Below are 22,791 nucleotides of genomic sequence, written 5' to 3' on the forward strand. Positions count from 1 at the left end.
TGTTAGCTCAGATCGGCCACTAGCATTTTAACCACTCTGCCATCAAAGCCAAGGCTGGTCTAGACAGGATAGCCAAAATACCACTAGGTGGTTTTTGCCAGCCATTCCACTCTTGCTATTACTAGTGGAGTTTCCTATGGGGGAAGGGGGAGGATACTACTACTACTGTGGTGAGGCTAAATTCATTAACATTTGTAAAGCTGTGAGATTCCCTCAGTGAAATAGAGCAACAATTATTTATTATCACAACAGTTGTTTGGGATTTGACATAGAAGGGATCAAGATATATAGTGCAAAAGAGCTATCTACAAATATGGCTTTTTTCAGGAGCATCTCACAATTAACAAAAATTATCCTCATACCACCCTTATGAGATAAGGAGGTATTATCCCCATTTTACAGATGGGGAACTGAGGCACAGGATAGATTAATTTACTTGCCCATGCTCACAGAAGAAGTCTGTGACAAAATCTGGAAGTGAATCCAGGTCTCTTGAGCTCCAGTGCTCTATCCACCTGACTATTCTTTCTAGGCTTAAGGCCTGTTCCAAACCCATTGACATCAATGAAAGTTTGGACCAGGGCCTTAAGAATAAAGTATCCAGTTTTCTTGATGACTTTCTTAATCCAGAGCCTGACCATCTTCAGGAAACATTACAAAGCCACCCTCTTTGAGAAAACCTTTCTACCATATGTGATGCTCACAATATAAACATCCCCTTCTATTCCCAACCTTCTCCCAATTTCCCCACCTCCCAAAAAATCCCTATCTCAAGCAGTTTCGACAAGTGACAGAGACATCACAAAGTCTGCCAGGGACTTTGCTATTGATTTTGCATAGAAGGTGCCCGGATACTACAGCTATGGGCAGGAGCATAGAACACTTTAGATAACTTAGCTAGATCAGAAGATTATATAGATAATGGGTGAAAAACAAAAAACAAAAATGGGGAAAGAGAACCTCAGAAAATATAATCTCAGAGACTAATGGTTTCTAAACAGAATGTTTATCAGAATTTTCACACAATGCTTCTGTGGATATGATCCCTTCAAATACTGACAGTCTTATCTTACGCCAGAAAGTTGTTATGTTCATTTGCTTCATTGCCAGAAAGAAAGCTGAGGCCTCTCCTTCCAGCTATCATAGTGGCTTAACATTGTAACATTCCAGTGGGCTAAACCAGCTGCACTGAAGCATATACTTAGTAAAATGGGTAGGTGAGTATCTTAGTTTGGAATAATAAGAAACAGCTCTTATTTCTCAGGTGAAAATCTGTCTGCACATGGAATTATTTAGGAACAGAGTAGACAAGCCCTAAAGGTGGTGATGTAATGCTACTGTGGGAGTGACTATGCTAATACCTATGTTCAGTATGGACCTGAGGTTTCCAGAGCCCTCAGCAGACTCAGATGGAACTGAGTGCTTGTGCAGTTAACTAAAAATGTGTGCTTTCTCTCCCGTGAGCCTCCTATTATATTGATCTCCAAAAAGCTGGTGGACTGGGGAAAGCCAGATCACTAGAAGTTTATTATACAAACCTGATGAATTTTTAATAATCAGAGTCTCAAATGTTAGGAATTCCGATAAGAAGCCAAAGGTCTGACGGCTTCTCTGAACTGAGTGGAAGTTCCTCTCCTCTCTTCCATAGTTTGAATGAGTGTGGATAAAGCTCAAGAAGATACAGTGGAGGCATCAGTCCTGCACTGGCCCCTGAGGGTAGGCTGCCTGGGACATTGTAGGTCTTTTTGCATCTCTATTTTTTATGAAACTTTTCTCTTCGTGAAGAAACCTACACATATGAAGTTAAGTTGCATATAAAACATAATGGGTGATATCCTGGCTCCCTTGAAGTCAATGAGGGGTTTACCATTAACTTCAAAGGGACCAGGATTTCTCCTAATATCTACGCCAGGTGTTCTCAGTATTCCTTCTTAATCACTACCATAGTGATTTAGGGACCACATTCTTTCTCCTAGTTCAGAATCTCCTTCTCGTTTGAAACTGCAAGGCAGTCCAACTTTACTGCTGGATCAAGAAGGAACAGAATGAAGCCTGGGGGGAAGTCGATCCTGGTTTTAAAAAAAAATTAGGATGACGGGTTTCAAAAAGTTTGGATCTAGACTAAACTCGGACTTTTTCCCCATGAAACCCACATTGACCTAAAAAAATGTATTAAATACAGCACTTGCTTGAAGTCTTAAATAACAAAACAAGCATCCAAGGTTCTCTTAATATCTATATAACCTCAGAAGTGGCCTTTTTCCAGTAAAAGTGGCTATTTCCTCCCTGTGTATTATTGATTTCCCCTGGTACCAGAAACAACTGCAACATACTACACGAGCCATTAAAAACTCTCAGAAACCTGTTTCCACAGGTTGCTGCATGTCATGGCAGTTTAGAGTAATTCAGTTTTGAACACAACTTTGATCTCCACAGATGAAACAGCAACACTGAAACAAAACTCTTTAAGCAACTGGGATAGCAGCATAGCATTTTCCACTTGCACGCAACTGTGATGCAGTCATGTAACATACAGTACAACTCTCCTTTGTTCAGCAATGCATGATGCGGTACTACCTTCAGCACACCATAATTATCCAGTCTGTGGCTGCCAAAAAGTAATATATTCTGGTCTAAATTTTCCAAAGTGACTAAGGATTTTGGGTCCCACTTTGGATACTTTAAAGAGGCCTGGTGTCCAGAAAGTGCTGAGCACCAGTATGCTGAAAGTCAGGACACCCAATAACAGAGGCACGCAAAATCACTAGTCACTTTGGAAGATTTAGGCCTATATTTTTCTACCCTCTGGACCTGATTCAGACATCTTGGATCAGACCACTAATTGGGTTAATAAACTGAAGCTTTCAATTTAAGAAAAAAATAAAATAAAAAACTGCACTGAGAATCAGAGCCAGGCTAATAAATTATAATGAATAATTTATACAATCATTAATCTCTTTTTCCTGTCTGTGACTGGAGTGTCATTTCTCAGACTTATTTATTGTTCACAATTATTTGCCAAGTAGTTTCTGGGAATAATTCTTGGCCTGTAGCTTGTCCACTAGCATTAAAATGAATCTTCCGATTGCATGCAAAGGCCATGTGGTATGTTTACACTTGTTCTTTGATTGGATGAGCATTAACTCTTTCAGTGGGGTTTCCATTATAATTAATCAGGATTACAAATTTAAAATTATTTTTCTATGAAAACTCTACACTATTTTATTAAAATTGTCTGTTTTGGCCAATACTTACCTTTGACCCATCAAATAGTCAGAAAAAACAAATTCCAAAGTAGTGAAAGTGCAACTAAAACAAATGCAATTAAAAATTCAAATGAACATTTGCCAGGAAGATTGGGTAGCGTTTGTCTGACTATGTGGACAATATACAGAGGGTGGAATTCACCCTGGTGCAGACAGCCAGTAAATCTAGTCATCACTTAAATCTCACTAGGCCCTATTCTGAAGTCTTAAAGTGGGATTTAAGTGGTGCTTAACCCTTGTGTTGACCATCACCATGAAGAATCACTGAGAGCAACTAACATTTTAAACTTCACTAGCCACCCTGCCTCCAACATATGTGTCTGAACTCTGAGCCAGAAGGAGCTGGGGTGAGACTATAGCTCAGATTCCATGTCTCTTGCAGTGCTAAGCCTTATCCTAAGAATGCCAATAAAGATGCCAATTAGTGACCTGACAAACATATGCTGAAGAAAATATCAAAACCTTAGCCTCTTATCCCATACATTAGTGTCAGCTATCTCTACCAGTGGTTCCCAGACTGTGGATCGTGACCACAAATGGGGTCCTGCCCTCAACAGATGGGGTCATGGCAATTCCTAGTGGGTGAAGGACACCATTTTGCTCTGCACAGCATGACCTCGCATGGATGGTGTGTGTGAAGTCATGATGCACGGAGGACAAAATTTTGCTCTACAAAATGGCATCGTCCATGTTCTCTGGACTCCCGGGAGGAAATTTTATTAAAAAGGGATTGTGCCGACAAAAACTTTAGGGACTCCTGATCTAAACAGTTATGGCTGGGGGCAGAAGCTAAAAAGATTCTGGACCTGATTTTACAGTGGGGTCTTAGCCTCTCACTAGCTCGCTGTGCAAAGCCTGCATACACAGTTGAACTATTCTAATCCTAGCATGTGCAGGCAATAGAATTTTCACAGACCAATATCCATTTATCCAAATGGGCCTTGGGTATGAAGCTTCTATCACCTGCAAATGGAGGGATTACAGTCTATGACTTGCATATACCAGGATAGTGCTCCCAAGTAGATGGACATGTGTGTGCAGGGCTGTCCCTAGACTAAATGGCATGCCAGGCGAGGAGTGTCTTCCACCCCCCCCCCCTTTGTTAAACCTTTGAATACCTTATTTTTATTGCATTTGTAGCCTATTTCATGACTTTGATGTATGATTTGCATGTATGATTTATCCCTGTCATATAAGACAATAAATTTGCAAGCTAGGATCTGTAAATCTGTATTTATTGATGCCATATATAAGCAAATAAAAAATTAATTCTTAAGCTGATAGAAAGTTTTTAAATTTTAAGAATAACTGAAATGTACTAATATCAAGAAATTGAACTGTGCACCAACATTGGGTGGACCAGTATTAAATAGTGAGTGTTACAGCAGGTGACAGCCTTAGAATGTTAAACCTAATCCTTTGGTTCAAAAGGTCACTCTTCCTGCCTTTGACCTTGCAAATTGAAGTCAGTAATCTGGTTTGTCAGGCTTTGCTCTCTTATCAGATTCCAGTCTCAGCTTATTCGATTGCTCCAGTTCCATCAGGGCATTGTAAACCTCAGTCACTTGATATCTCACTGGCCTTATGCTGTCAATGCAGCTCTGCCAGCGAGTGTCAGATAGTGGCTTCACAGTCAGATTTGTAACATTGTCCATGAGGATCTTCCACTTGATAGCTGATGCTGAAAACAGGATGTATATCCTTTGCAGTACTCCAAAGAGAGGTACTGAATCTAAAGATGATGACGCGGCATCTGATATAATCAGGTTGAGGGAATGGCAGCCACATGGCATAAAGAAAGCTTTTGGATTCAGGATCAGAATCTTTGCCTGGATGCCACTGTTTCTTCCTTTCATGTTCGCACCATTGTTGTAGCCTTGGGTGGACCATCCTGAAGCTTTATTTTACTCTCATTCAAAACATTCATAAACAGTTCTGTTAGGCCTTTTCCAGTAAGAGTTGTCCACAGACCGGAAACAGATAAAGTGTCCCCGTACTTGGGTATAACCAATCTCATCGTCAATAAATCTTATTGTAAATGACATCTTTTCACTGTGATTAATGTCAGGATTGCAGTCCACTATTACAGCATAGTACTTTGCTTTGCCAAGCCATATCAATATGTTATCAAGTACCTTCCTTGCCATAAGGTCAATCAATTTGTTTTGAATTGTTTTGCTCCGGTAATGGTCCACAGCTTCTTTATGAACTGCTTGACATAGGTGCTCATGTGTGACATCATCATATCTCACAAGAAGCTCTACAAAAAACGAGGAAATTACCATTATGTTCAATGAACTTATCCAATAAGCCCGGAAAGCCAAATTATTCTTTGCGAGAAAGAGGAAAATTGAGATCAGATGCTCAAGCACGCTCCTCCAATGCTGGGTTTCTACATTAACAATGTTCTGCGTCTATGTATTTATTCAGCTTGAGCCTGGACTTGACCTCCATCTATTTGGAGTAGGCCATAAAATGGCCAGGTGACTTTTCATGTTGCTTCAGAACATCAGCTAAGTTATGCCAGTAATTGTACCCAGAAAGTGCAAACAACGATCTGGCATTCTTGTCAAATATTTTGCAACAAAAACAGAACACTTTGTCAGTTGATTTTTAGTAAACTAGCCAATGCTGATTCAGTTTCTCACCATTTTTGAGCATTCTTTTGCAGTGTGACTTTGAGAAGTGACACTTCTGCTCATTTACTGGAAACATCAGATCCTCAGTTTTGCCTGGCCTGTTCAAAACTGTACAATCAATACTGCCAGAGTTTAGGATTGCTGGCTATAAAGCAGGCTCTGATGTCTCGATCTGCGGTGTGCACTTTTTTCTCATTGCTGTTTGTGTCATCATGCAAGGCTCATTCTTCTTTATTGTTTCTCTCCTTTTCATATAAACCAGGTTTTTCTTTGTCATTATTCTCCTTTTCCTGTGAGCCACATTCTTCTTTATCATCACTCTTCTGTATGCTGCCAGAACTGGACGATACTCTATCACTTTCCTCACATGCCCATTCCTTATCGTCCAGTAAATCTGCTAATTCCTTAGTAATAGGACTTCCAACATTTGCGCTTCACTCCTCAGTTTCTTCTGCACTGGCATAATCGCTACTGCCTAAAGCCCGGTGTATGTTGTTCTGTTTCAGATATTTTCCCATCAATATTGCCCCTCGCTACAAACTAGATTACAATTGAGAATTTTGCTTCCTATACTGAGCTCCTAAAGGCTTCTTCAGTGGTATCTTTTATTTTCTCTGGGAGAAACAGACAGTATTAGGGAGAGCAAAAGTCTATGTTCTGCAGCATTAGAAAGTCATCAAACATTATGTGTTAAGCATGGTAAGAAAAGTAACAGTATTTTTTTTATATTGTTGTGTTTGATAGATATCTCTGGCATTTCATTAAATATGTCCTTTATTAGTCGCTACTTACACTCTTCAAGTCTTAAATCACAAGTACACTTTCACAATTACCCAATAAAACAAGGTTCACAATATCCCAGCTGAACTCTCACTTTGTTTTTATATCTCATTGACTGACTAGGGACGTCCTACCTCTTATATAACTGCATGGGCATGGCTAACAACATTCTAGGAGATTCAAGGAAAATGTAGTTCTCAGAAAGCCTGGAAGGTTGCACAAGATTTTACAAAGGTCCAGAACATTTTAGGAAGTTAGTGAAAAATGAATCCGGAATACGTAATACCTGAAATATGTTACATCAAATGTTTTATTTTCCCTTTTGCCATGAACAACAAAAAACAGTTGCCTGGGTCGCCTGCCCCTAAATTTGGCCCTGTATGAGCGTGTGGGCATGCATGTGCAGAAAGTACGCTTACAAGGTGAGGAAAATATTTCAACATCTGCCCATAGATATATTTGTTTCAATATTTTTAATTTTACTTGGCAACAAATATAGCATTTATAATCCCATTTTCTGCCTCTAACAATTCCCAAGTGCCCACTTATGTTTCCATTGGTGTTTGAGTCAACAGCATCCCTAACAATAATGATATATTCCAGGTCTATAGTGTTTTTCATCCACAAGGATCCCCAAATATTGTACCAATTATTATATGTTATATGCACAAAAATCAAACATGCACCAATGAAATGCAACCATTCCAGAAATGAAACACAGCAGCTGGTTAAAGGCTGACAGCAAATCTACGCAATTGTTTAGTACAAGAAGTGAAGAAGAATATTGTAAATCAATTGAAACTGCACAGGGAATGTCTAGGTACTACAGCTGCTAGAAAATTTTCCAACTGAACAGGTTTTGGACAGAAAATACTGATTTGACAGAATCCCCATATTCTGTAGGACTTGAACCTTGCAATGGAAACCTACCAGGCCCTGCCTATTTTCCTGCCAGCTCCCCCACCTCCGCAAGAACCTGCCTGATGGGGTACTGTGGACCTAGGCTCCCTGGGTTTCCAGGCTTCTCAGGAGCCCACTTGGTAAGCTGCTGGGGAGCTAGGACCGGAAAGTTTTGAAAAATTCCTGTTTGGTTCTTTGGAAATGGAATTTTTTTTTTAATGTCCTTCCCATGGAAAATGTCACATATCCGATTTGTTCAAATTTGAAACTTTATGGGGGGAAGCGAGTAGAGGAAAGCAAAAATTTCTGCAGGAGGGAAATTCTGGTTCTCACACAGCTTTAATAGGTAATGTACTGTGATTAACCAAATTGCAATTCAGCCAGGGTGAGAGGGTAGCACCCCTGACACTGGCAAAAAATGCCATGAGATTTTCAATGTTCACAATTTGTTGTGGGTCGGGCATAAACACAGCTCAAGGTGGCACAAATGCAGGCATTCTAAAGAGTAACTTTATAAAAAAATGGGACTCAGAGGAAGAAAGAATGAGACATATTTGCTCTGCTGGAGTGGAAAGCAATTTCACTGCTTACAAATATGCCAAACAAGTGTAACAAAAATGGCAATAAGCATCTCAGCCATTCCTCAAAGGCATAAATACATTAACTGGCATCTGTTGGCTCAAACCAGCTTAAGTTAAGGGTAAATCGATTTATTCAGTCTTGAGATGATCACAAATTCACTGTTCCTACATGCTTCATATCCTTATCTGTATTTCAGAATTCAGGTGTAATGCATTCCTGAAAGATTTCAATACTTTTCAAACAGTGCATAAGCAGTCCATGCAACTCACAGTTACAATATATAAGGCCAAGAGACCACCCACAATTAACGTAAGATAGAATAATACATATATACATATAGAATACACATACAAGGAATACAAGCTCTCATGCTTCAGGGCAAAGGTTAATCACTAAGGGTATGTCTGCACTGCAAGAGACATTCGCAGCTGGCCAGTGCCAGCTGACTGGGGCTTGCGCGGCTCTACGGTTGTTTAATTGCAGTGTAGACACTCAGATCCTCCCACCTTGCAGAGTGTTTGAGCCCAGGCTCCAGCGCCAGCCTGAACGTCTACACTGCAATTAAACAGCCCTTAGCTTGAGTCAGCTGGGGTGGGCCAGCTGTGGGTTTTAAATTGCAGTGTAGATACACCCTAACTGAGAAGGGCTAGAAAATAATTTCACTGGTGGGCAGGTAATTTTCTAATTGTCTTTCAGGGATCTTCTCGCACCTTCCTCTGAAGCAGCTATTGCTCAACAAATAATATGATGCCACAAACCACAGAACAATTAATATGCTTCAAGTATTTGTGAAAACATTCACAAATCCCCTCTGATATTTCACCAAGCAACTGAAGCAGGAACTTACAGCAGAGCTGGATTCCCTATCTCAGTCTTAACTAACATTTTGCAGCCAGTGACACATCATAAAACATGGAGCGATACATCCTCACCTCAATGCATGAGCGATTTTTGCTACTCACTCCCATTAATTCCAGTGGTCATTCTGCGCTGAAAGCATCCAGACAAAATATACTGCATCAATTCATAAGAAATATATATAACACTGTGAAAAGAGGAAGCTTTTCAGTTTTGCTTTACATTCAGTGGCTTAATAGTGACTTGATGACTGGGGATACGTCTACACTACGGGATTATTCCGATTTTACAAAAACTGGTTTTATAAAACAGATTGTGTAAAGTCGAGTGCACGCGGCCACACTAAGCACATTAATTCGGCGGTGTGCCTCCATGGTCCGAGGCTAGCGTCGATTTCCAGAGCGTTGCACTGTGGGTAGCTATTCCGTAGCTATCCCATAGTTCCCGCAATCTCCCCCACCCCTTAGAATTCTGAGTTGAGAGCCCAGTGGCTGATGGGGCAAAAATCATTGTCGCGGGTGGTTCTAGGTAAATGTAGTCAGTCATTCCTTCCTCTGGGAAAGCAATGGCAGACAATCATTTCATGCCCTTTTTCCCTGGATTGCCCTGGCAGACGCCATAGCACAGCAACCATGGAGCCCGTTCAGCTTTTTTTGTTTTTTTTACAGTCACCGTATGTGTACTGGATGCCGTGGACAGAGGCGATACTCCAGCGCTACACAGCAGCATTCATTTGCTTTTGCATGATAGCAGAGACGGTTACCAGTTGTTCTGTACCGTCTGCTGCTGGTGTAAATTGGCAATGAGATGACAGTTATCTGTCCTTCTGTGTTGTCTGCTGCTATCATTGGTGCCCCTGGCTGAGATCGGCCAAGGGCGCAAAGGCAAAACTGGGAATGACTCCCCGAGTCAATCCCTCCTTTATGGTTTCTAAAAATAGAATCAGTCCTGCCTAGAATATGGGGCAAGTGTACTAGAGAACCAGTGTATCAGAGAGCACAACTGCTCCATGTAAGATCCCGCAGAAATGATGAGCTACATGCCATTCACGGGGGGTGCCTCTGCAACAACCCCACCCGTTGCTTCCCTCCTCCCCCAACCTTCCTGGGCTACCGTGGCAGTGTCCCCCCCATTTGTGTCATGAAGTTATAAAGAATGCAGGATTAAGAAACAATGACTTGTTAGTGAGATAAAATGAGGGGGAGGCAGCCTCCCGGTGCTATGACAGTCCAGGCAGGACATTAAGTGGTGCGGGAGAGAGGAGCCCAGCATGCCACTGCTATGACAGTCCAGGCAGGACAGAATCTTTTCTTTACACAGGAAAGGGAGGGTGCTGATGGAGCTCAGCCCCCAGTTGCTATGATGAGGACAGTTACCAGCTGTTCTGTACCATCTACTGGGAATGACCGAGAATCATTCCTATTTTTACCCAGGCGCCCTCAGCTAGCCTCACCTGAAGGCAGCTAGGAGCACTCATGGGTTGATAATAAGGACGGTTTCCAGTCCTACTGCACCGTCTGCCACCAGGCAGGGGAGAGGAGTGGATACTGCTCTTCACTGCTGCAGCATCGCGTCTACCAGCAGCATTCAGTAGACATATGGTGACATTGAAAGAAGTCAAGAAATTATTTTTTTCCCTTTTCTTTCACATAGGGGGAGGGGAGTAAATTGATGATCTATTCCCTGAACCACGCCGGACAATGTGTTTGAACCTACAGGCATTGGGAGCTCAGCCAAGAATGCAAATACTTTTCGGAGACTGCTGGGGACTGTGGGATAGCTGGAGTCCTCAGTACCCCCTCCCTCCCTCCATGAGTGTCCATTTGAGTCTCTGGCTTCCCGTTACGCTTGTCATGCAGCACTGTGTAGCCTGGAGATATTTTTTTCAAACGCTTTGGCATTTCGTCTTCTGTAAAGGAGCTTTGATAGAACAGATTTGTTTCCCCATACAGCGATCAGATCCAGTATCTCCCGTACAGTCCATGCTGGAGCTCTTTTTGGATTTGGGACTGCATTGCCACCCGTGCTGATCAGAGCTCCATGCTGGGCAAACAGGAAATCAAAATCAAAATTTCGCAGTGCTTTTCCTGTTTACCTGGCCACTGCATCCGAGTTCAGATTGCTGTCCAGAACGGTCACTGTGGTGCACTCTGGGATACCGCCCGGAGGCCAATACCGTCGATTTGCGGCCACACTAACCCTAATCCGATATGGTAATACCGATTTTAGCGTTACTCCTTTCGTCGGAGAGGAGTACAAAAATCAGTTTAAAGAGCCCTTTATATCGATATAAAGGGCCTCGTAGTATGGACAGGTACAGCGTTAAATCGGTTTAACGATGCTAAAATCAGTTTAAACGCATAGTGTAGACCAAGCCTGGTAATGCGAGACCTGCAGCCATTACCTTTTCCAGCATTAAAAATGACATGGATTAATGCTGAGGGCAAGATGTGAAAAAATGGTGTTAAAGAGCAGCGTTGGCTTTGCTCACATTTTTAGGCCTCTGTATCATTAAGTATGTCTGTCTACTAGCACGTTTGTGGATAAAATTTTTGTTGATCAGGGTGTGAAAAAAACACTCCTCTGACCAAAATAAGTTTCACTGATGAAAGTGCTGGTATGGACAGTGCTATGTCAGCAGGAGATGCTCTCCCGCTGACAGAGCTACCACGGCTCATTGGGAATGGTTTAATTATGCTGGCAGGAGAGCTCTCTCCCTTTAGCATAGAGTGGCTACATGGGAGACCTGAGAGCAGCGGTACAGGTGTGGCGCTGCAAGTTCTGTAATGCAGACATAGCCTAAGTAGTGATATATTATTGGGACATAAAAAGACAAGTGAATACCATGTTTTGCATTATGTAGAAGTAAGCAAATCTTGCCAGTGATGTTGGTATCATTACAGGAAAGTCTAGCTAGCACTCTTCTTAGCGTATCTCTCAACTATTTATATAGTCCCGATCTCCATCCATCCATCCACCCTCACCAACCACTCCTCTTCAATCTATCAGTCCGCTGAGGAAAATACTTCTCAAATCCACACACAGCGCCTCCATAGCGGTGATGGGAGAACTTCAAATGGTTGAAAGGTCAGCTTCACAGAAGTATTCAGACACTCAGATTCTTCTTTCAACTTTTTCTGAACTGTTGTCATTGGCAAAGCTGGCCTGGAAATCTCCTGCATGAGTGCCTGAGCTAGAACTACCATAAGAACAATTTGTCTCATGCTATTTTCTGGAATCAAAAAATTAATCAATCAAAAATTAACCAATTAATTAACAAAAATTAAAAAATTCAACACACCTGAAAACAAAAACAAACAAACAACAAACTTTAAAAAAAAGAGATAGAGTTTGGAGTGAAGATTTTGGATGAAAGATGTTTCTTATTTTATTGGAATTAGCTTATCCATATCTAATAAGAAGTCACACAGGATAACAGAAAAGAACAGAGAGTAAAACAGGGACCAAGTCAGCATGGCATGGCTATTCGAAAACTTCCCCTGATAGTCAAACCAATTTCTGCAGAATTTAAGCTGTTTTTGAAAGAGTGGACAGCGTTAAGTCATAGGTCTAAAAAGTGTGAGCTGCCCAATTCATCTCAACTGGATGGGTAACTCTGAAGAGTAGTAATTCCAGTATAACTTCACAGTGATATGTTTTGATCATTTCAGCAGGGGCATGCTGCTGAATTTGCATTGTGGATGCCACCACTATTCCTCCTCAGTTTAACCCCTGGGGGAATGCAAATGTGAAGGACTAGATAGTGTACAAGATTTGTGTCTACAAAGGGTCAGACCACCATCCCCACTACTACTGTACTCTCAACGCACTTTCGATCACTACTTTGCATTCTACTTTTGAGGGGGGAGCTGCTTGTTCACTGAGTTTACTGCTGCTTAATATGGAAATGCAATTCAGCAGACATCTTTATTGCATTATGCCAATGGTTCAGTTAGTATAATTGCATGTGAAGAGCCAACAAATGCAATTTTCTTCTGCTTAATCCTTGCTCTGCTGCTCCTTTCAGCTCCCTCATCTGATTAACTAATATGACTCAGAGTTCTTCCGAGAAACACCAGCGCAGTATCCAACGCAGAACTTTCTCTGATGCAAACTGCAAAATCCCTGTAAATATCAGCTGTCCTGGGAAAGACTGAAGCTGAAGGAAAAAGACAATCTAGCCCAAATCACAAAACAACCCATTGACATTAGCCAGGTGAGAAAATTGGATCATGCAGCAACTGATGGACACAAGTAGTGTGACTTGAAAAAAAAATTCACTTTTTTTGTTGTTCCGTGATCTGTCATTTGTGTCTGGGTGCTGTGGCACTTCTGAACTGTGATTGGGACTGAAAGAGAGGCTGAAATATTAGAAGAGAGGCTATTTGTATGGTATTTGCAGCCTGTCCAAGAGCATAAGAAATCTTGTGATTAAAACCTAATCTCTGTCAGTCCTGCCGTCAAGCCCTTTTCCTTCTGTGTCTTTTTGCCTACCCAGAGACCCATCTCTGTTTCTTCCTGTTTCTAGGCTAGTCATTTGTTTACTGTGTTAATAATTCATTACTGACCTTTTGCAACTTTCTGCCACTTTCAACTTTGCGTCTCCTCCTATGCTTGAAATTCCCACAATCTGGCCTCGTCTACACAATAAAGATGCAGTGGTTTAATTTAAACTGGCTTTTAGCTGGACATCGATTACAGTTTAAGAGTGACTATTTCAATTTTGCTTAAACTGGTACCGAACTGATTTAAAAACAATCCAGAATAAATCGGTTTTCAACAAAAATACATGTCCACACTGACACAGGTTGAATGAAATTTGTTTAAAATGACACCTTTAGTTAAATCAGTGCAAAATTCTCAAGTAGACAAGCTTGCTCTTGGCACCACCCTTTCCTCTTGAGAATTCCTTGTCAAAAAAGCTTCTTCCACAAAGCCTTTCAGCAAGATTCTGCCACACAAAGAGCAGCCACTTTTAAAATTAAAAATAAAAGGATCTACACTGCTGTGTGATCAGCCAACCTTATCTCGTGCTTTGTGTCTGGACTGGAAGGTTTGCCTGTTTAGACTATGTGATCTTAGTGGTAGGGATGCTGTCATAGTATAAGAGGGAAGATCCTTTCATGGATTGAGAACTGGTTAAAAGACAGGGAACAAAGGGTAGGAAACAACTGGTAAATATTCAGAATGGAGAGGGGTAAATAGTGGTGTTTCCCAAGGGTCAGTCCTAGGACCAATCCTATTCAACTTATTCATAAATGATCTGGAGAAAGGGGAAAACAGTGAGGTGGCAAAATTTGCAGATGATACTAAACTGCTCAAGATAGCTAAGACCAAAGCAGACTGTGAAGAACTTCAAAAAGATCTCACAAAACTAAGTGATTGGGCAACAAAATGGCACATGAAATTTAATGTGGATAAATGTAAAGTAATGCACATTGGGAAAAATAACCTCAACTATACATACAATATGATGGGGGCTAATTTAGCTACAACTAATCAGGAAAAAGATCTTGGAGTCATTGTGGATAGTTCTCTGAAGACGTCCATGCAGTGTGCAGCGGCAGTGAAAAAAGCAAACAGGATGTCAGGAATCATTAAAAAAGGGACAGAGAATATGACGGAGAATATCTTATTGCCCTTATATAAATCCATGGTATGCCCACATCTTGAATACTGCATATATATGTGGTCTCCTCATCTCAAAAAAGATATACTGGCACTAGAAAAGGTTCAGAGAAAGACAACTAAAATGATTACGGGTTTGGAATGGGTCCCATATGAGGAGAAATTAAAGAGGCTAGGACTTTTCAGCTTGGAAAAGAGGAGATGGGGGGATATGATAGAGGTATATAAAATCATGAGTGGTATGGAGAAAGTAAATAAGGAAAAGTTATTTACTTGTTCACATAATACAAGAACTAGAGGCCACCAAATGAAAGTAATGGGCAGCAGGTTTAAAACAAATAATAGGAAGTTCTTCTTCACACAGTGTACAGTCAACTTGTGGAACTCCTTGTCAGAGGAGGTTGTGAAGGCTAGGACTATAATAGGGTTTAAAAGAGAACTGGATAAATTCATGGAGGTTAAGTCCATTAATGGCTATTAGCCAGGATGGGTAAGGAATGGTGTCCCTAGCCTCTGTCTGTCAGAGGGTGGTGATGGACGGCAGGAGAGAGATCATTTGATCATGATCTGTTAGGTTCACTGCCTCTGGGGCACCTGGCATTGGCCACTGTCAGTTGACAGGATACTGGACTGGATGGACCTTTGGTCTGACCCAGTACGGCCATTCTTATGGTCTTAGGGATCAAGTCTCCATTGTACAGAGCTCTGAGCACACAATCAGCATTCATCTAATAACCATCCCAGAAGTACCTGAGGGAGATGAAGCAACGACTCTGACAAGTTCTTTATGAACTTCGTGTCATAAACCTGCCTTCCCTAGGATCAACAGCTATCACAGAACTCTGGGACTTTCAGCACCAAATCACCACCCATCAACACTTGAGGAAGAGGAGTAACTGCACTAGCTGGTAGTAGTATTGGGTTCTCATCATCTGTGTGGACCAGATGCTAGAGTAGGATGCAACACACTTAGTGTGTTCACATGCTGTTGGTGTCATAGACTAGCTCTGGGTGCTTCAATATCATTTATAGTAATTCTGTGCTACTACCATCACACACTTGCCAACCCACAGGGCATGGAGAGGTTCCTGCAATGATGAGCAGGAGCAGGGTTGAGAAGGTCTTTTGCTGTGTACTGGTCTGAGAATGGATAGGGATGGTTGGTGGGGATGAAGATTCACTACTTCTGCTGGAACAGGTTTTCCTGAACAAGAACAGAATCAACAAAGACTGTGGGCTAGAGGCCGCTCTGAGTTACCCAGGTGTAATCCAGAATCGCATCGGTGAAGTCAATGGAGTTACTCTGGATTTATACTCATGCAACTGAGTAACAACACCTCTTAAACTGAGCTTCCTGCTGTGTGAGCTGAGTCAGTTCAGGGAGTTGAAGCTGAAGTTTTATTGTCTCTCTAGCTATAGAAACATAGTTCTTTGTTTTAATCTGATTGGTTAAAAAGGAAATATTACAGTCTGTGATTCATCACACAAGCAGAAGATAACATTAGCTGTAATTACTTTTGTCTGGGCTCATATTGATCAAGGCACTCTTAGGGACATCACGGTGGTGCTGATGCTGCGGGTTCACTTGCACAACTGTAAACATGCAGTCATCAAACTAATGGCCCTGACAGGCTCAACCTGAGGTTTCTTAAATGCATTATTTGGATGCAGGAAGCAAGAGATGAAAGCCAGGTGACATGTAGAGATCAGGGACCTGCCTCTCTTATTGAGCAATGGGACACAGACACTGGAAAGTTCACCCAGAGCAGAGGCTCCGTAACACAAGAAGCTCAAAGTTGCTGGTGTTGGGGCACCTGGGAGATGTACTTTCTTAGTGCATCTCTGGGAGTCTGTGTAAAAATGGTTCCTGTGAAGTTCCTTCAAGAAGTTATTGCTGTTCTCTCCTGGAGGAGCCCTTACAGAAGAAGGTGGTAGTACCCCTGTCTACCCTCTCTTGGGTATGAATTCCAGCTCTGGGACAGCTGTTTCCACAGGCACAAAGAGGTAAAGATTGTCACCTCTCTGCACATAGGAGCTATTCAAGGTACAGGTGCCAGAAGCCATTGTAAAAAGGGCCAGGAATAGCAATGTGGGTAAAAAGTAGGGACAGGCAAACTGGCTAGGATAACATAAGTGACCTGAACCTGCAGCCAAGATTCAAAACAAACCTTTCCTGAGGTTCAAAGAAGCATGGGTACCCTTTCCACTCCTCCTCTCCCCAAGCCTTTCTCCCATTATTTTGAGTTTCCAGGTATCTCTCTGAATTGCAAGATATCAGATGGAACAAGAAACTGAAGAGTAAGAGGGTCCTAGTCTCACAGTATCTCCAGCCCAGAAAGAAGCTGGAAGTAATGGGACTTTCATAGGGAAGCCTGTTGTCACGAGATTCCCAGCTCTATCTTCCAGACTCAAGAGGCTTAGATTAACTCTGGATGCAAATTTTGGGCACTTATCTAAACTGAACCCGAGTGCCAAAGGTTCTGAGGTTCATCCATTGCTAGTAAATAAACAACAGGCCTTATTGTTGTATTTGTGGAATTGGTCCTTCATGAAGCAGCTCTTTGCAGACAAGCTTGACTCTCCTCATGAAGGAGATTGGTAAGAGAGTGGCAACAGGTTGGCTGAAATGGCTCCATTCAGAATGGATTGAGTTTTTAACAGTAGGGTACTTGGGCTTTACAGATGTGATCTTGATGTGGGTCATTATAAAGGGAAGTGATAGAGGAATGTGAGAAGAACGAAGTGATTATAATACTTGAAATTCTTCCGTACCATAAAATTGAAAGGTTTCAGTCTTACCTAAAGCACTAGGTACCTGGGGACAAAATGCAGCACCACGTGCCAGCTATATTACCATGCAAGCACTGATATTCCTATGGACCGTTGACCCTGTTGATTCTTATATGGTCCCCATCATCATAGGTTCTGAACACCTCACAAACATTAGTAAGTTATTCTCACAACACCTCTGTGATGTAGGACAATATAATTATCCCCACTTATACATGGGAAACTGAGGCATAGAGAGATTAAGGGTAACATTTTCAAAAGTGCCTAAATGGATTAGGATTCTGTCACCTTTTCAAAAGTGCATTTTAGGTTCTTAAGCACCATTGATTTCCATAAGACTTAGTTTCATGAGTGTCTAAGTCACTTTGGAAATGCAACTTAGGCTCCCAAATTGCTTAGGAGCTGCTGAAAATGTTACCCTTAGTGACTTGCCCAAGGTCACACAGGAAGTCTGTGGCAGCCCCAGAAACTGAACTTAGATCTCAAGTCCTAGTCCAATTCGTTAACTCCCAAGCTTTGTTCTTGCATTCTGCTGCTGTACAGTGCTTGCTATAGATAATAGCAGCACATTCCTTCTGTTGGTACTACTCTAGGGTAAATGTTCAGCTGCCTACTGGGAAGGAGGAGGTGTGAACAAATCCCACGACCTGTTAACCGGGTTTATGAATCATGTACCACCTATGGCCCTGTGTTCCCCAACCTGCCTGGAGAAGGGTATCTGGCAGCAGAAAGGATGGCATTTCAAGTTGGCAGATAAATAACTTGTTAATAACTCTGATCCTCACTCAGGAAAGTCAGCTGCTCATGCAATGGACAATAGAAACTCAAGCAAATGAATTATTGAAAGCTTGTTTCTCCTGGGCTCTCAATGACCCATCTGCCAGTGCTCAGGAAGAGCAGGGATCTGTCTGATTTGAAAGCAGAGGGCACAAAAGATGGTGAGAGAGAACAAGGAATCTGCTGAGACTGAGAATGGAGATAGGGAAGGAGAGAAAGGGAAGGAGAGAAACTGTGACTATAACTGGCTGGGCAAGGAGACTGGGAATAGGAGCTGTGAGGAGTGGAGACTGGGACTGAAGTCAGTGATGGAAATGTGGGGAATAGAAGCAAGTTGGTTGTGTGTGTGGAGACACTGAGATTGGACAAGGAGCTGTGGAGAAAGGGGAAAACTAGGACTGGCTAGGTAAGGAGACTGGCACTATGAATCAGTCTGGGGAGGAACAGGAGTGGGGGGAGGGGAGATAGATCTCACAAGGGGCTGGGGTGTGGAAGGAGAACTGGGCAAAGAGATTGGAATATGGAGCCAGGAACGGGGTGGGGAGGACAGCTGGAGTTTGGATGGACAGATAGGAGGGACAAGGACTGGGTTTAGAGAGGGGAGAGACTAGAAGTAGGAGGGAGAGATGGGGCCTCAGTGAGTCTGGAGAAGGATTCTAGGACTTGCTGGGCAAGGAGTCTGGGATAAGAAGCCTGAGGAGTGAAGCCTGGGACTGGGCATGTAATGAAAATGGGACTCGGACCAAGGGGCATGGGTGAGAGAGGACCAGGACAGGGACAGGTTGGAGGGAACAAGGCAAGAGAAATTAGCAGAAGACTACGCTCCGTTCCAGAATCTAAAATTGAGCCAGAGATTCCTGAGACTCACCATGCCCCTGCTATCAGCAAATATCTGAGAACTCCACTGGCAAAGTGCATGTCATCGCCCTCTGGTGCGGGTCCACAAAGAGATTGACAACCTGCTATCACTATCAGTACTTCATTAGCTCAAGTGACAGAGGTCAGTGCAGTGGATTTAAAGGTTCAAGTCCTACTGATGGCCCACCCACATCTCAGTGTGATGCCACATGAAGGAATTAATTTTTTTCAGTTTCTTTTTTTTAAAAACCTAGCAAATTACATAGAAAAATATACTGTAAGAGAATATTGTTATGGTTGCAAAATCAAGAACTCAAAAAGTTAGGAAATGGCAGAAGTAAGGTTGCCTGTGCAATTTTATTTACAGTGACTCATGAGAAAGATATGTTTCCCATTCATTGTACATTTTTCTCCCCCACACAACACAGCCAAGTTGATGAGAAGAATTTGGACCCAACATAGCAACAACCTTAGCAACAGGGCTAACCAACCATGAGAGCAACTGATACAGGAACCCACAAGGGGGAGGCAACTCTCAATTTAGTCCTGAGTGGAGTTCAGGAGCTGGTCTAAGAGGTAACTATAACAGGACCACTTGGAAATAGCGACCATAATATAACAACATTTAACATCCCTGTGGTGCGAAAAACACCTCAACAGCCTAACACTGTGGCATTTAATTTCAGAAAGGGGAACTATGCAAAAATGAGGGGGTTAGTTAAACAGAAATTAAAAGGTACAATGAGTGACTAAAGTGAAATCCTTGCAAGCTGCATGGATGCTTTTCAAAGACACCATAATAGAGGCCCAACTTAAATGTATACCCAAAATTAAACAACACAGTAAAAGAACTAAAAAAGAGCCACTGTGGCTTAACAACCATGTAAAAGAAGCAGTGAGAGATAAAAAGTCATCTTTTAAAAAGCAGAAGTCAAATCTTAGTGAGGTAAATAGAAAGGAACATAAACACTGCCTAATTAAGTGTAAAAATGTAATAAGAAAAGCCAAAGAGGAGTTTGAAGAACGGCTAGCTAAAAACTCAAAAGGTAATAAAAAAATGTTTTTTAAGTACATCAGAAGCAGGAAGCCTGCTAAACAACCAGTGGGGCCCCTGGACGATTGAGATACAAAAGGAGCGCTTAAAGACGATAAAGTCATTGCGGAGAAACTAAATGGATTCTTTGCTTCAGTCTTCATGGCTGAGGATGTTAAGGAGATTCCCAAACCTGAGCTGGCTTTTGTAGGTTATTGTAAATGGGTTGGGACTCACCAACCACGAAGCCTCCTGCTGGTGATTTCGGGAATTAGCTCGATTCCAGTGGAACGCCCCCTCCTGGTGGTGTCCTGTCTGTTGTTCTGCCCTCTGCTCTCCACTGCTGTCGCTGGACCTGCGTTGCTCCCTGCTCAGTGGTGTCCTCTTCAAGGCCACTGCCCTCCGGCAGTGCCCCCTTAGTCCATCTGGACCCCCTTCCGGGGATCGATGATCAGCAGTCTGACATTCCAGCCACCATATGCAACCACACACCCCAAAGTCTAATCCCTCTTGTCAGGGATTGGGCGTAGTCTATAATGGCCGCTCCCTACGGCCAATGGCTGCATGTACTGCAAGGAGGAAGTAGGGGACCCAGGCCCGCCCTCTACTCTAGGTCCCGGCCCAGGGACCCTCTGGCGTCAGCCTCGCTGTCCTCCTTCTCTCCCCTCGTCTGTCTGTTTCCCTGGGCCACTTCCCCTATGGCCCCCTGCACCCGCTAGGCCCTTCCTTTCAGGGCCTGCAGTCTGGCAGGTTACAGGCTCAAGCTCCCTAGCCTCCCCGAGCCAGGCCAGCACTGCACTGTCCAAGGTGCTAGTCTCCTCCCTTGGAGACTGACCTTCCCCTGTCGAAGGCCTGGGACAGACTGACTGCTCCTGCTCTGGGCAGCCCTTATATACATCTGAGCCTGGCCCTGTTTGGCTGTCTCCAAACTGGGCCCTGATTGGCTCCCCATCTGCGCAGGCGCCCTGGCCTGCCACAGCCCACTCTCACAGGGAGTGGGGCAGTCTGCCCCACTACAGTGACAAATCGGAGGAACTGTCACAGATTGAGGTGTCACTAGAGGAGATTTTGGAATTAATTGATAAACTTAACAGTAACAAGTCACTGGGACCAGATGGCATTCACCCAAGAGTTCTGAAAGAACTCAAATGTGAAGTTGCGAAACTATTAAATATGGTTTGTAACCTGTCCATTAAATCGGCTTCTGTACCCAATGACTGGAAGATAGCTAATGTAACACCAATATTTAAAAAGGGCTCTAGAGGTGATCCTGACAATTACAGATCGGTGAGTCTAACGTCAGTACTGGGCAAATTAGTTGAAACAATAGTAAAGAATAAAATTGTCAGACACATAGAAGAACATAAATTGTTGGGCAAAAGTCAACATGGTTTTTGTAAAGGGAAATCGTGTCTTGCTAATCTATTAGAATTCTTTGAAGGGGTCAACAAACACATGGACAAGGGGGATCCAGTGCACATTGTGTACTTAGATTTCCAGAAAGCCTTTGACAAGGTCCCTCACCAAAGGCTCTTACGTAAATTAAGTTGTCATGGGATAAGAGGGAAGGTCCTTTCATGGATTGAGAACTGGTTAAAAGACAGGGAACAAAGGGTAGGAATAAATGGTAAATTCTCAGAATGGAGAGGGGTAACAAGTGGTGTCCCTCAAGGGTCAGTCCTAGGACCAATCCTATTCAACTTATTCATAAATGATCTGGAGAAAGGGGAAAACAGTGAGGTGGCAAAGTTTGCAGATGATACTAAACTGCTCAAGATAGCTAAGACCAAAGCAGACTGTGAAGAACTTCAAAAAGATCTCACAAAACTAAGTGACTGGACAACAAAATGGCAAATGAAATTTAATGTGGATAAATGTAAAGTAATGCACATTGGAAGAAATAACCCCCGAATTATACATACAATATGATGAGGGCTAATTTAGCTACAACTAATCAGGAAAAAGATCTTGGAGTCATTGTGGATAGGTCTCTGAAGAGGTCGATGCAGTGTGCAGTGGCGGTCAAAAAAGCAAACAGGATGTTAGGAATCATTAAAAAGGGGATAGAAAATAAGATGGAGAATATCTTATTGCCCTTATATAAATCCATGGTACGCCCACATCTTGAATACTGCGTACAGATGTGGTCTCCTCATTGCGAAAAATATATACAGGCATTAGAAAAGGTTCAGAGAAGGGCAACTAAAATGATTAGGGGTTTGGAACGGATCCCATATGAGGAGAGATTAAAGAGGCTAGGACCTTTTAGCTTGGAAAAGAGGAGACTAAGGGGAGATATGATAGAGGTATATAAAATCATGAGTGATGTAGAGAAAAAAAGGTGGAAAAATTATTTACTTGTTCGCATAATACAAGAACTAGGGGCCACCAAATGAAAGTAATGGGCAGCAGGTTTAAAACAAATAAAAGGAAGTTCTTCTTCACACAGCACACAGTCAACTTGTGGAACTCCTTGCTTGAGAAGGTTGTGAAGGCTAGCACTATAACAGTGTTTAAAAGAGAACAGGATAAATTCATGGAGGTTAAGTCCGTTAGTGGATATTAGCCAGAATGGGTAAGGAAGGGTGTCCCTAGCCTCTGTTTGTCAGAGGGAGGAGATGGATGGTAGGAGAGAGATCACTTGATCATTGCCTGTTGGGTCCAGTCCCTCTCGGGCACC

General features: G+C 42.5%; 1 protein-coding gene across 1 annotated transcript in view; it reads right to left on the bottom strand.

Moving 5' to 3' along the window:
* ALK (ALK receptor tyrosine kinase) overlaps positions 1 to 22,791 on the bottom strand; it is a 638,118-nt gene that overhangs the window by 78,976 nt on the left and 536,351 nt on the right. The window lies entirely within an intron of this gene.

This window comes from Gopherus evgoodei, chromosome 3, assembly GCF_007399415.2.
Source record: "Gopherus evgoodei ecotype Sinaloan lineage chromosome 3, rGopEvg1_v1.p, whole genome shotgun sequence".
Classification (NCBI taxonomy): domain Eukaryota; kingdom Metazoa; phylum Chordata; order Testudines; family Testudinidae; genus Gopherus; species Gopherus evgoodei.